The sequence below is a fragment of the Anoplolepis gracilipes genome, chromosome 2, assembly GCF_047496725.1.
Source record: "Anoplolepis gracilipes chromosome 2, ASM4749672v1, whole genome shotgun sequence".
Classification (NCBI taxonomy): Eukaryota; Metazoa; Arthropoda; class Insecta; order Hymenoptera; family Formicidae; genus Anoplolepis; species Anoplolepis gracilipes.
In genome coordinates, this window is record NC_132971.1 from 16,224,813 (window position 1) to 16,240,224 (window position 15,412).

At 37.3% G+C, this 15,412-nt stretch overlaps 1 protein-coding gene across 3 annotated transcripts in view; it reads right to left on the minus strand.

Annotated features, from left to right (window-relative positions):
* Positions 1-15,412, minus strand: part of Ddr (discoidin domain-containing receptor 2) — a 179,264-nt gene that overhangs the window by 117,052 nt on the left and 46,800 nt on the right. The window lies entirely within an intron of this gene.

The window sequence follows — 15,412 nt, forward strand, 5'->3', positions numbered from 1 at the left end:
AATTTATTATATATTTCTCTTTGTATATTTCTAATTTTAATAATGTTTAATTTTCACAATAGATAAGAAATTTTAATCTTCTTATAAATTAATTTATATAATTCCATAATTTTGCTCTAATGCCAAGTAGTTCCTCATTATTTATTTTCGATTATTCAAAATAAATATTTTACAATTTCGAGAAAATTAATATTTGTAGCAGAAATTTTATCTATTAAATACGAATCATTTGCGTTGATCGATAATGTGTTGATTATGCGACGAGTGAATAAACAATTCCCGTGAGCGTTTTTTAACGAGCGAACCTTCGGAAACGAAACTTGGCAGGTATAGTTGCCGTCCAAGGTGAAATGTAGTAATCGATAACTTTAACATCACGGCTTCTCTAGGTCACGTTGATCCGCACTGATAGAACTACTTTAGAAAAACTCGAATCGAAGAAAAAGAACAAGCTATCTCTCTCTATTTCTTAGCCTCTCGGTTACAACCGTTTAAAAAGTGGAAAGAGAGAAGCTGAACGTCTCGGTTCGGAGCGAAACGCGTATTACTTAAAATATATGTCGTTTTAAAGCCAAGACGAAACTTCAATTGGAAAATTGCGGTAGAAAATTCCGAAATCGATCAAAAATAAATCCTTTAATATTATATATAAATCCTTTAATTTATTCGCTCGATGTCGCTAGAAAATGTAAATGTATTATTATGCAAATTAATGAAAAATTGTGTAAGTATCTAATAAAGTCCTTTTAATATCTGTGTATTCGTCAAAAAATTGTTATATATATAATATTATATTCAAATAACTTTTATTAATATTCGAATAAATTTCAAAGAGAAGTTTACTTGTGCCAATCTCTTAATCGGATGATCTTAGCAAGTTGATACGAAACCATTGTTATTTTATATATTCGAGGGAATCAAAGGTACTAACGTTTTTCCTGATTTTCATACAAAAACGATAGACGGACAATGGTCCTCATTGAAAATTTGTTATTCCGGCGGTGTATTAAAATTCAGCTACAGTCAAGAAAGCGTGAATGCCTGAGTGAAGGTAGTTTCAACATCTCGTATTGTTTAACCGGAAAGTTTCCCCTGCTTGAATACTCGCTATGATTAAAGAGCTGCCTCGTCGGTGTTCTCGCAATGGAACTCGCCGTTTCCAGGACAGACATTGTTCTGAAACTCGTCGTCGCACGACGGACACGAATCGACTGTTAAACGTTGCGTTCGCGCGGGACGGTATAATGCATGGAAAAATAACCCGGTTTGTCCGCGCGAATGGACCATTTGCAGGAAGGCTAACCCAGTTTTGTATTTTAATATTACCCTTGTCGCATAGCTACCGCTGTATACATTTTCACAATGGCAGCCACTGAAGGCACAATGTGATTGTGCTTTAATAATAACACGTTATAAAGGATACGCACATTTAATGGACCGATGAAGTTACAAGGACGATCTGATGAAATTACACGTTCATAACTCGTAAAATCACTGGCACACATAAATGCTTTTAGCAAGAATTGCTGATATTATAAGTCATATTCCAAGCGGCAGGAAATACATACCACATTTGGAGATAAAATAAATTCGGATAATCGTGGGCGCTTCCTTTTTTCATATACGGTACGATTCCTGACACTAAAATGGATGAGCAGTAATAACAGGGAATTATATTGGAGTCATAAAAGTTTTATGTAAGATAAAAAAAAAATAGAAATTTTAGTAAAATGCATCCTCGATATGCCTTGATACACATCTATATTATCCTAAAAATTATTTATATTAATTTAATTGTTATATAAATTAATATTAAACATATCGCGAAAGGTAACAAAATACATGCTCATGAATTTGATTCACCAATACTACACATGAAGGAAAAATTTTTGCGGTTTCAAAACTTTTAAGCAAAAATTTCTCTTTTAGCTAGTCTCTCGTGCAAAATCTCCTCGTCACTATTCAGGAACCTCACTCGAGTTTCAAAGTGCTACGTGAGATTTTTTAACACGGATTTCTGCCGAGTTCTATCTAGTCGATGTGTTTTTAATGACATCTCATGTCGATCTACTTTAAAACTGCAACTTTCAAAGTGAACTTTGATTGACACGATTAATCAATATTTTCTTGGAACGAACAGAAATCTATTGAATTTTTATGATTACTACATTTCTTCATCATAGAAAATATGTTAAAAGAGAGCTTTCAAAAAAATGTATATCGTAATAAGCAAAGCTAGAGAGGAAAATGTTTTGTGAAGAGAAATATGTTCAGGTTTCTCGTAATAATTTCTACGATTGTACAATACACTATAATTGGAAGTCGCGTATTTGCTTCCGATTTTGCTACCTCGATTGTGCCGCAAATTCCTATAATATTACAAAAAGGGCGAGTATTGCAGGAGCATAAATCGTTCACCGCTATTTTCCACGTCTCATGTCTAATATAGCTGGGAATGCTCATGCCTCATTTCAGCGCGACAACATGAGCATTCGACGAATATAGGGGAAAATTACCTATATCGCACTGGTCTCCTAAATTGTACTTTTTACGTTGTAATTTATAAAAAGATTTGTAACAAATTAATTTTTTTTTCACAAAAACTTATTAATTTATTATTAATAGTGTCTTAAACATCGAGCTAAAATGTTCAATATTAATATCTTAAATAATACGATACAGATAATTCTCTTCTACTAAATTGAATATTTCGGGAGCAGTTATATTCCACGAAAATATTGACCTTTATTGAACTAACAATGTTTGTTAATCAGCAAACAACTTTTTAATGTGTTATTACGAATTAAAGGAAAACGATTCACTGAAAACAACCCCTCTCTGTGACAATTATCACGCATACACATGAATATTCGCTATCTGAAACCGTCGAAAATTGGCAATAAATAACGGCAAAACATTGTATCGCATCAACACAACACATAATTTATATATCCTGTCGCGACACTCTCTCTTCGATAATGAAAGAGTCGCGATGCGAGTTAATTAACTCAACAAAATCAGGAAAATGAACGCCGGAGTCGATTAGAGTTGAATCTACTTTATCCACTCGAGCTTTTCCTTTTTTTTTACTAAACGCGTGGAAACTTTTTGATTTATACCGTGCAGCATTTGTCCGTATTTCTCCAGAAGTTTTTCTTTCATAATGCAAAAGATACACTGGCGCTTAAGTGCCGTTTTGAACAGTTGTGTTAGCGTTACGTTACGCGAACTGCTTTTCTGTTTTTCTCTCCGCTTCTCGTTAAATTTTAAATTACATTTTTCTTGTCAGACGGCGAAATATTTTTTTTTTTTTTTTTTTACCTCCAAATGAAGCGCGCACGGTTATTCCATTCGTTCGTTGAAACAGATTCCAGAACGCTATTCAAGCAGAATTAACAGAGACTTTGCACGAGCTCGCAGCTTATGTGGTAGGCGCATCTTTAGAAAGCACGCACTTCTCTAATTTCACTATTGCGAATTGTGAATTCAGCTTAACTAACCTAACTCAATTTCGTAACCTAACGCAGTAGGTCATATCGATAAATTAAAGTTACTTGTCTTTCCGACACTGTGTCGCGTCTCTCAATTAGTCGACGCGCAAGAAAGCCTGTGACCTTCTTTGGTGTACAAGCGCGCGACTTCCGGAAGAATCACAATGAGCTGCGGGTAACATCTCATGCTTACCTTATACGCTCTAAGAAAACTTTTTGGTCCGAGCAAGCGGTCTTGGTAATTGTACAGTTGACACAATTAAAATATTATTTATATTACATATTATATAACTTTATAAATCTGCTATTTTTATTTCAAAATAAAGACACAAAAAAAGAGAAGGCAATAATATATTCTTGAGCTTTCTTCTCACTAATAAGATCAATAGCAAAAACAGGATTTCAAATAGATCGAGTAAATAAAATAAACTATGCAAAAGTTGCATAGTTAAACAGTTTATTTTAATTGTGAGGTGGTGAGAGGAGGCAAAACGTAAAGCCAATAGAAAGCTTTATGAGCTGAATAGGATTATGAATAATTAACAACCTGTCTTGGCCGTTATATAAATCACGTCTAATGGATTTTGTATAGCTCCCAATGCAATTGCCTTCCGTTCTGAGAGAATCTCTCCGCGCTTACAAGCGCTACCTGGGTACCCACACAATCCCTCGGTGAAAATTCCATCTCGCTCGAGGCATTGCTATTCCAGCGAACAAATTCCAGCGCCGTAGCAATTAAATTCTAAGACGGTGGTGCTGATGAATCGAGCTTTTTTTAATTACGGGGAACGAGTGCGGAATAAATTCTAACGAAGCTCGGGCGCGTCTGACGTCCCGCGATATCCGGTAAGAGTCGGAGGAGTCTGTTTCAACGACGAGAGAACGCAGACGCATTCCAGACAGTGATTTTAACAGCGCCGTTTCTCGAAACATTAGCATTACTCGCGTAGCGCCGTCGCAGTTTAACGGCTCCCACGTTCGAAAGTAATTAGGTTAATTCCGCTAAAAGCCCGCGTGGCGCCGAAATTATCAGCACTTTTGCCCGAGTTCGAGCGAAAAAAATAAGATTAACTCCGGAAACTACCGGAACAATGGACAGGAATCAAAATAAAAAGAAAAAAGATTAACAATCCGTTAGGTGAGCGTAATTAACCTAACCGTCCTTTACCCACGTCGTGTCTACATCCTGTTGAATATCCCGTTTTCGCATCGCGATTCGCGCCGCGTAAAATATGAAAATATTCAAATCGCGCCGAAATACTCGGCGCCGCTTACTACTTCCACGATTTTCACGGCAGTCTTTCCAGACACGTTTCGATCACGGTTGAATTCCTGACACGTTTTTATTCGAAGTACTTTCCCGTCTCTACTCGAATGGATTCCGCCGTGGAAGGATGACGTGGGTACCACGGGAGAGAACGGAATTATCGATGTCACGAATGTACTCGTGCACGACAGCTACTTCCTAGCGCATTAAGGCCGGTCACTCTGTTACTGCGACGGCTTTGAAGTTTTTCAATTTCCAGGCCTCGAAACTCGAAAGCCACCCGTTATCATCCGAAAGGGGCTGCGTGCCGTTCGCGGGGAAAAGGGGAAAAGGGGGAAAGAAGGGGGACATCGGAGGAAGGGGGGAGGGGAGGTACACGTCACGCTAATCCAGGAGCCGTGCCCATGCAAGTGAGTGTAGCGACATCGTCTGTAATTAGTTTCGCCATTAAACGACTTTGAAGTTTGCCTCGGCGATAAGCACGGCTTACATCGCGCCGGCACCTTTCGCCGTGTAGTGCCCGAGACAAAAGCTGGGGCGAAATTTCACTGATTGCTTCGTCGAAAACACTTATTGCTGGTGAAAATGCATAAAGTTAGAACGATATTTAACGATAGGAATCGACCGATATGGACTTTTAATTATGGCGAATGATTACGAGGCAAGAATTTTCGTGCCCCCTTCGCAATTGTTTGTTACGCTCGACTCTGATGATAATGCGAACACATAATTACGTTCGCAATGAAACAAGATAAGTACAAAGGAGAGGAAATGGATGGAGAGGAATTATTATTCATCAATATAATATCGATGAATCGATGATGTATATATTATTCACTAATAACACCGGAGAATATCCTCCACAAATTATTAACATCGCGCGTACGCTTGTAAGGCGCATTCAATGCGAATTCAGTGCATCGGCAAAACGTGTCACGCATTTCTACGCTGAAGTAAAATAACTTTCGCTTCAACGGATCTCCGCCTCCCATTTGCAGCACACAATAATTCTCTGCCACGACATCGAGGCATCCTGTCTATTCGCTTAAGTTTGCCCCGAGCGAACGCTACGACGAGATACTCGAATAAGTATCTCAGTGCTCGTTGTAAATCTGATCACGATTTGTCTCGGGTTGCGATGGCTACAGCACAATGACGCATACCGAAGAAAATACTTGCAAAGATATTATTCAAGAGAGATATCTATCGGAAGAAAATTTGAAGAAATATACACGAGGATAAAACGAGGAATTAAAAAAATTATTAAACGGTATTGTACTGCGCGACAAATCGTGTTACGAACAAAATGAACCGAGAGCTACTGTAACAAGCCAATACATAGATATTCACATCGACAGTAGTTACAGCACAAAATTGCTTCTTATAAAAAGTTGACGAGAGGAGGCGTTCGCAATGGTCGGGGAAAATTGTCGGTCGAGCAAAGAAGATTGCAACGAGACCGATAAAGTACGGACTAGGCGAAGTACAAGCTGCGCGCGGAGATAGGGGGAAATGAAAAGATGAAGAAAAATAAAGTATAGACGACGAGTCAACCGAATATCGCGCCAATCTGTATTTATTCTGGTGCCGGCAAGTTTCGGAGCAGTCAGTTGGTTCGTTACAGCCACAGCTCCACTTACAAGTAATTAGCCTAACAAGCACCGAGCCTCGAAGGCGAAGGCGGACCAGTAATTCAGTAAGGTTGTCGGTAATCGTATGAATCCGTTGACGCTTCGATTCGCTTCAAGATCGCTCGTCGATCTGATGAAACAACAAATAGTAATCTCAAGTAATCGTATTATATGTAGAAAAACCGATTTTTTTTTTTTTTTTTTTTTTTTTTTTTCGAAGGACGAAATTGTTTAAAGAGTGGCATAAATTCGGGAGTCTCTCACGTTAGGTAATAAATTATTGTATGATTGTCATTGGGAATTTATTGCCACGTTCGTCGCATCCAACAATATGCCCCCGATATTGGGTGTACTTTACTGTAGAATTTTATTTTATCACCGGAAATGCTTTCACTCCAAACACAGATAAATCAACACGCAGAGTCAAAATGGATCACGCAGCTGCGTAAACCTTTCATTTTTATCGTACACCTGTATACGTTTGCATTCCATTACGCGCAGAGATCAACGATACGCGATTATATTGGTATTCGGTTTAACGCGTTCGAGAATACGCGAATGCAAATCAAACTCGAATATATTTATTTGATTCTTTATTTTTCAACATATAACTGAAGGAAAGCTGATTTTTTTCAGAATTCTTCTGAGCTAAAACGGATCTAGGATATATCGGAAAGAAACTCATCGCGTTTACATCGTCGGTGCATTGATGTACATAATGCGGCAAAATGCGGGGTGTGCCGGCGGCAATTTGCAAAATTTATCTCACTGGCGAGTCAGCCAACGACGAGATAGCGGCGGTAGAATCTGGGGCTAACCTATCCACGAGGCGATTGCTTCGTGGTGAAAGCTCACACTCCCAAAAGCTATGTAATCTTTAAGCCACACTATTAGCGAATCGCGCCGCTCGCCACTATCGTGCTACATATTTTGTGGATTTAAAGCTTAAACGTATCTCGCAAGTTGTCGCGTAATGGCTTACGGTGTAGACAGGCCGGTGTAGGCTGTACTTTACTTACTGCTATTTAATGGAATTATCTAAACACGGTAATAAATACAAATATCTCGAGGATAAAGGCGATCGTATAATGCGTTAATTAAACAATAATTATAATAATAATAATTTCTTGAAACTTCAGATTATTTGAATCAATAAAATCTTATCGTAAAATCGTTTTCTTGCGACTTCTCAGAAAGCTCGAAATAGTACTTCCTCTCATCGCGTATCGTCAGATACGCGTAAAGGTATGTGCCCCAACGTTACAAAGAGACTGTGGCGGAAATCATGAAGCTGAATACTCGCCGCGTATTCGGCACGCAAAAGCTCCTCGGCATTTCTAGCAGCACTTTGCGTTTCCACGGCGATGCCAAACGCGCGCGAAACTTTACGTCGGCGCGCATACAGTGGTTAAGAGAAGAAAGAGCCAACGGCGTCGATCCACTGGTTTCTCGCAAACCTCCGAGACGATCTAATAATCGGCTGGCGGACATCCACGGAAGATCGGGAGGTCGATCGTCGATGGTCGTCCGACGATGGTAGGTCGGGATTATACCCCGGAGGGAAATCGCCGAGAAGGAATCAGCACGATCGCGGTGAACGACCTATACGCGCGTATACGTACAATGCTACCGGAATCATTCCGGGATTACCTTCGGAGATCGGCGTGATTTCGATCTGAGACGTCGCGCCGGCTACTAGGTCGAAATCACGGGAAAACTCCGATTTCTTCCAGAGAGGTGCAGAGCGTGATTGTTTTCTGCTTTATAAGACGCACCTGGTACCGTTTCATTGCGATTTCTTGTACCTTTGGTGTTTCGAATAAAGATTTTTCTCTATAGCGTTGAAAGAGAAGTTCGCTCTCTTGGATACGTTTATCGAATGTGATTTTCGTAAGAAGATATAAAATAATAGTGTATAAGTATAGAGAAACTTATACCATATTCTTATATATTTAGTATATTCGGCAAATATTTTTTCGAATAATTTATAACATTTCGAGATGTAAAAAAATATAGCATTTGAAAAATAAACATAACAAGTAAATATATTATATGTATACATAAGGGATTTCTTCAATCTCTCACTTTTTGCTTTTTTTTAGTTCATTCTTTTCTTCTAACAAATAAAAAAATGACAAAAAAAGATTATTATATATTTACTCAAACTTTTCTTGAGTAAGAAATAAACTTTACTGACTCGTATATATTCTATCATAACGCTTATCTTCAGGTGCACCTGCTTCCTTAACTTTCTTTGCTCTTATATCAATATTACAAAACTGTGTCATTTTTTAAATTAATCTCCCCTTTACGCGTACATTATACGTAAATTATGACACTTATAATACTTTAATATATATTATTAATAAACCTTTAGATAATAGTTAAATAAAGAATATATCGTTATGCAAATTATATGATAAAGCTATAATGTAGTATATGTATGCATAAGCTTTCATCAACGCTCTTTTCCTATATAAATAATCTAATAAAAAAAGATATAATTTTATATATATATATATATATTACAATTATATATAGTTTTTGCACATTATAAAAATCAGTTAAACCGAAATAAATAAGTAAGTATACCATTTCTATAGCTTATCTCACTTGGCGATTTACATAATCAATATATAACGTTATATTTTTATGTCATATATGATGTTTAATATCGGTTTAATCGATTTAATGTCTTCTACTATGTTCCTTCCCTAAATTATACTGTCGACAATGCAAATACCAAGATACCATAATAGCGTAGCGAGACGAGCGCACTATGTCTCATGCGAAACTCTAGTTTATAAAGCGCACTTGTCACTTGATATCGTGCCTTCGTCGCTTAAAATCAAAAGCGGATTACGTCCACAGTAAGATTCCATCATTCAAAAACAGATTCTGATCTAATCAAGAAGTACAGAAATTGTATACCTATCTGTGCATTTGTGAAACTGAGCATTCACGTTTGATTATACAGCAGATTTTCTTGATAATTTTTCAAATTTAAGTAAAACGAAAAATCCTATAAAAATCTTACGAGTCGTTTTCACACACAAATATTAATTAAGGAGTTTCAAGTAATTATCTCTTACTTGACTTTGTAAAAAAAAAAAGACAAAAGAAAGTGACATTTTAACCGATGTTAGTTGAAAGTTTGGCATGCTTTTGTTTTTTCCAACATTAACGTGATACCTCACGTTCGACTGGTCATCTTGTAACATTGCGATTTATCTTGAGAAAACAGCTTTTAATTCGCATGTTTCTCGTCGCCTAGGTAGCTTATGATTGTGTATCCAAGGATGTAAGATGGGAACAATGGTACTAATCATATCATTCACTTGTATTTGTAGCACCTTTCCATGGAACGAGGAGAAAAGATTTAACGCGGAAATAAGACGATTACGGCTTAGCTTAACGTGCTGGAGCCGTTAAAATCTCTTGCACTATATCCCCTTACCCTTCTCGGTTTAACTTCAAGACGATATCGCGGACGAAGCGAGCGCATTTTACTGCAGTTCTTCAATCCATCGAAATGGAATGTCTATTCGTCACGAGATGGATTATGTTAAACTTCTTGATATTTCGCATCTTATTATTGTGAGCAGCGTGTAGCGGAAGGTTCAATTTATGCGTGCGATGGAAATTCGTGTAGTTTTGACATTATGCATATACTATATATATGTACCAAGAATACATGAAATCGATAGCAGAAGCCCCTTTTAGGACACAGTAATACTGTTACAACAGGTATACGCATCAATAAGCAAAGGCAAAGATGCGAGGGATACACCATCATGAAATATTATAAGCCCGCTACGGCTTCAAAATTGTGTCAAGTATCTTCACAATTTTCGTACTTAACCGATAACCTTTTACGTATAATACGTAATGCATACGTACATATACCACAATCTTATTTCTGCGATATTCACCGAATGTAATTAGAGTTTCATCTGCAGAGAATCAAGCGTTTCGTATTAACGGAAGCATTTCACGTTCTCACTTTTCTATCGATCGCCTTCGTTCAACGTTCGACCCCTCCGCTTCCCATGGATCGTTGTATCCCCGAGGCGGTTCTATGGTCACCACGGTTCCGCGAGATATTATTGGTTCGCGTAGAAAAGAGAGAAAAAGGGAAAGATAGAAAGAGGGGGAGAAAGAGAGAGAGAGAGAGAGAGAGAGAAAGAGAGAGAGAGAGAGAGAGCATAAGGTTGGACCGCTGTCCGATCGGATAAGTTTAGCAGGGCCAATTGGAAAAGTCGGTCAAGTGCTCTCGTGCTGTTCGTATTTGCGGTCGCGAGGGAGAATCGTCATCGGGTGTCCAATAGGGTGATTCCCACAGGGAACGGCCGGTCAGCTGTGAGCTTATTATTTCTGATAATAACAGGTCAACCGATATATCGAGGCGAACGGTTCGCGCGGGATTCCCAACGTGAATTTCTTCGTAGACATGTAATCCGATGGTCCGCGCGAGTTGATTGGACCGGCATCGGCAGGTTTCGTTCGATATATTTCTATTTGAATCCGCGTGATCGTTCTCGTCGGATGGATAGCGACGAAAGAAATTCTCTTATAAAGTATGCTATCCGCGGAATCAATTTTAATCACGGTTCTGTCGCCTGAATCTATTTACTTGGAGATTGATTGCAATTTATAAAAAGAGGCAAAAATGTGCGCGTCACTGTAACGTGTATGCAAAATATGATCGATGATGACGAGGAAGATTATATGCAGCAAATGTCAATATTTGTAACTGTAAAAGGATTACAGACGTGTTTCCGGTCATAACATTAAAAATTCAAGCTTGCGAATAATACATTAACATCCGTCGTTATTAAAACCTTATTTATTCAAAAGGTTTCAAAGCGATATAAATTTAATATTTATATCAATGATTGTATTTTCCATCATGTATTTTCCTTGGTCTTATTTCAGGAAGGCTAAGTGTTCGTCCATTTACGTAACAAGATTGATGTAATCTATTAAAAGGACGCAGCGTGCGAATAAGTTTCTATTCATGATATTGCGATAAATTAATGCGTTCCCATTAGTCCCAGAAACCGTGTTTTAGCTTAGCAATGCCCATGAAGTATATCTACGAAACGGGAAAACGTTGAAAGGATTTCACTCCAGTTCCATCGCTCTGGCCGACTCTCTTTGCTCCAGCAAAGAACTTCTGTAATTCGCTTACGCATTCGCAATGGACTTATCCTCCCGTTTTGCACACTTTCTCGGCTTATCCTCCCAGACACAGAAATCTCAGAAAGAAATTATTACGTAAGGAGTGAGTGAAGAAAAAGAAAAGTATGGCCAGAAGACGAAGTAGAGATGTTTAATTAATTGATTTCTTTCTTGAGCTATATCGTAACAAAAACATACATGCTTTACTTTTTCTTCTCCTTCTGCTCCAATTTACTGATTTTCCATTATATTTCTGTCTCTTTCTTTTTGCCTGTCTTTATTTATTTTTTTTAAATTTAAATCGAATCAATATGAAATTGCATTTTTACCAAAGAATAAAATTTAAAAAAAAAAAAAAAACATTTATTTGTTCTCACAAATAAAAATTTAAATGGATTTAATGCGATAATGTTGAAGTAATAATCTTTGTGCAGATAGAATGAAGGGAAAAAATTGAACAGTGCATTAGCAACGGTAGAGTTATTCCAAAAGTGATATAATCGAGATCGCGTGATATATCTTATTTCTTACCGTGTATAAAATGTTTGAAATCGGGAGGTAAATAATGAACACGATTTATCTGCCTTGCATTTGTCATGTCGCAAAATCCAGTCACGGATATTGGAAAAACATTCGGAATCGGCGGGATGTCACCAATAAGATCGATAAAACTTGAGATGCGGTAACGACGTGAGAAATCTAGAGGAAAAAGCGTAGTGCGGAGACAACATTTGCGTTTTTCGTAGTGCCGGTAGTTTCGGTGTTTTTTTATTTCTATTTTGTCATTTTCTGAGAAAAGCACTTCTCCCTTCTCTCTCTCTCTCTCTCTCTCTCTATATATATATATATATATATATATATATATATATATATCTTTCTCTTTCTTTCTTTGAGGATGCGAGAGACCCGCCCGGACTAATGTACGGTAATCGCATGGCAGCTGACGAAGGCTCCACAAGCCTGACCCTACGCCGTCATGAATGATTCAGTGAGCGGACGTAGTACGGAGGGTCATTATCGTTATAAAGGGGAATGAATTTTACACGAAACACCGTAGACGCTGCGCAATAACGCGTGACATTCATCGCGGCAATAAGCTTCATTGCATGACAACGAAAAAGGAAATGAAATAATAAAAATTAATTTAGATATCATCGAACTATTACATAGAATTATTATATAGGAAAATAAAGGAAATTACATTTCTTACCATTAAAAATAAAAAAGGTAAAAAACTTAAATAGCGTATTGAAACGCTATAATTCAAGATCACTATATATATATTTATGGAGAGAATTTATTTTTAAACTTGCGTTTGTATCTGATGATTACGCGAAGAATAAATGCGCTTTCGCAATTATTTTCTTAAGTACTTGTATTACTAATTCAATCTCTCTTTTAATTACAAAGAATAATAATTTTCTCCTCGCATAATTATTAATTATGCGAAACAACTCTCTCTCTCTCGGTTCCTGTATTTGAGATCGTCGTAAACAAGATGCGCACCAGGTTGAAAACAATGTAACCCAGATTCTGAATTGCGGTCCTTCTTAGCTCCGCGTATTTTAAGGGAGGCTTCCGTTCTCGCTTTATGAAATTCACGTTATAAGTCTTTCAAGTGAGTTGATTGGATTGGCTCGCGCGGCCACGTGGCGTAACCCTATTTTTGAACGCGAAAGGCGACCGAGATTCATAGTACTACCGGCTGCGGTATATGGACGCCATGGCTTCGATTTCGATTTTGACGGAGTTTTACGTGAGCATTGAATGGCACCAATTTTCACGGGCCTCGTGAAACTCCCGATGTACAGGACGGATGAAACTTTATGAAATTCATGAGGGACGCCGGTGCACTTACCGGCCGAAGTAGCTTGGTACGAATATTTCTTGAAAATCGTCGCCGCAGGGAGTAAGAAACTTTTCATGGATTTTTATATAAACTTCGGATCTTTGATTCAGCTCATAAAATTTTCAACTGCGAATGAACGACGGTATAGAAAATTGAATGCCTTCAAATATCTCTAAATTTACATATATAGTTGATAACTTGTATACATATATAAGTCGCTATAAAACAAATCATTTATCTTACGTTTGCTTTATGCTTTCATTTTTTCTAAGTTTCAGGTCAAATAAATTATAAATTTTTTTTATAAATCACAAATTTCAATCTGAATATAATAGTTCTGCCAAGTAGAGCCGTTGAGCCGTTTGCTCGCATCTTTGCATATATCATATTATATGCAATAATATAACGTAATAAATTAAATATTTATCGTCTAAATTGAATATACAAATTTTTTTAATTAGAAATTTTAATTATGCTAAATAAACGGTTTCTTTGATCTTTATTAACATGAATGCTTTTGCCTTTTTTAAGAAACGGTCAATGATCCGGACAAAAGACTAAGGTTTGGACATTTACAGCTTTAGAAACTTTAGTGTGACGAAGTACTTGAGAACAACTGAGAATGACCAGCGGTAAAAAGTTTTATCTGCCGGAGCCGCTTGAAACGGAAAGGAAGTGAGTTTGCGGTACGAGTACGAGTACGGCAGGATCTTCGAAAGCGATCACGACTATCGCGAGAAAAAGGGAATGGAGGATGCGCATTGATTCCAGGCAAAAGGCGGGCGTCGCGGTAGTGGTGCTTTTCCATATGTATTCCAACATTTCAAGGTGGTCGGACAGTCGATACCCTTCTTTATCATTTTTACGGCCGCGTAGAAGGCCGTGGCGGAAACCGTCCGCATATTTATTCGCCGGTGGTAGCAATAAAACACAGGCCTGCGCGCATATCCGGCTGTCGTGTCGGTGTTTTCCCGTGGCGTATAATATCTCGCTCAGGAATTTTGCGGCGGCAAAAAGTTTCGGTATATGCGCGTGTGTAAAGGCACATCTGATTCGAGTAAAAAATGAGGATGAACGGGTCGGATCGCGGCTCGCGTTGCAAACTTGATGAAACGTTGGAAGACTATTCCCGGCAGATTCATCGGCTAACTTTGGCCGCCTTCTTCGTGCGCTTCTTCGGTTCCCATCGAAGTTGTCTAACTTTGTAGTGGATGTGTTTGATAATGGCATACTTCAGAGTACCAAAGTTGGTCCACATACTGCCGAGGAGAGAGTCGACTCCCACCTTTATATATTTTCACGTATACAAATACTTGGGTAAGTAAGGGAAATGGTAAATACGTTTTCGATACATTCACTTGTACGTATTGTGATGATGCACAAATGTATATATAAAAGAAGCGCACAAATCCGTAGGAAAATATTGATATTTAAAATACAAAAGAAAAAACTATCAGACGCGTTGGATTAGATTACGCAGATGATATCTCAAAAACTTTGGTAAACTTTGCTAAACTCAAGATCTGTCTGAAAGTTCTTCTCCGTTTCTTATCCGCGATGCGACCATATCGACAATTTATTTACGGACTAACATAATCCCGACATGATGCTTCTGGGAATCGAAATACTTTGACGATGGGATAACAGTTCTGTACGTTATGATACAACGTTCTCTGTATCACTATATTGATCTTGACATTTGTGTACGTCAATTAAAGAGATATATATAATAAGGCTTCTTATTTCAAATAATAATAATCAACGTATTATGATATATATATATATATATATATATGGTTTGATTTATGGATAACTTCTCTTCTTCAGTTTTAGTTTAAGTTATTATATATATATATATATATATATATATATATATATATAATAACTTAATATATACATATATATACTATATATATACATATTAATTTATAATTTATTATATATATATATATATATATATATACATATTAATTTATAATTTATTTAAATTATA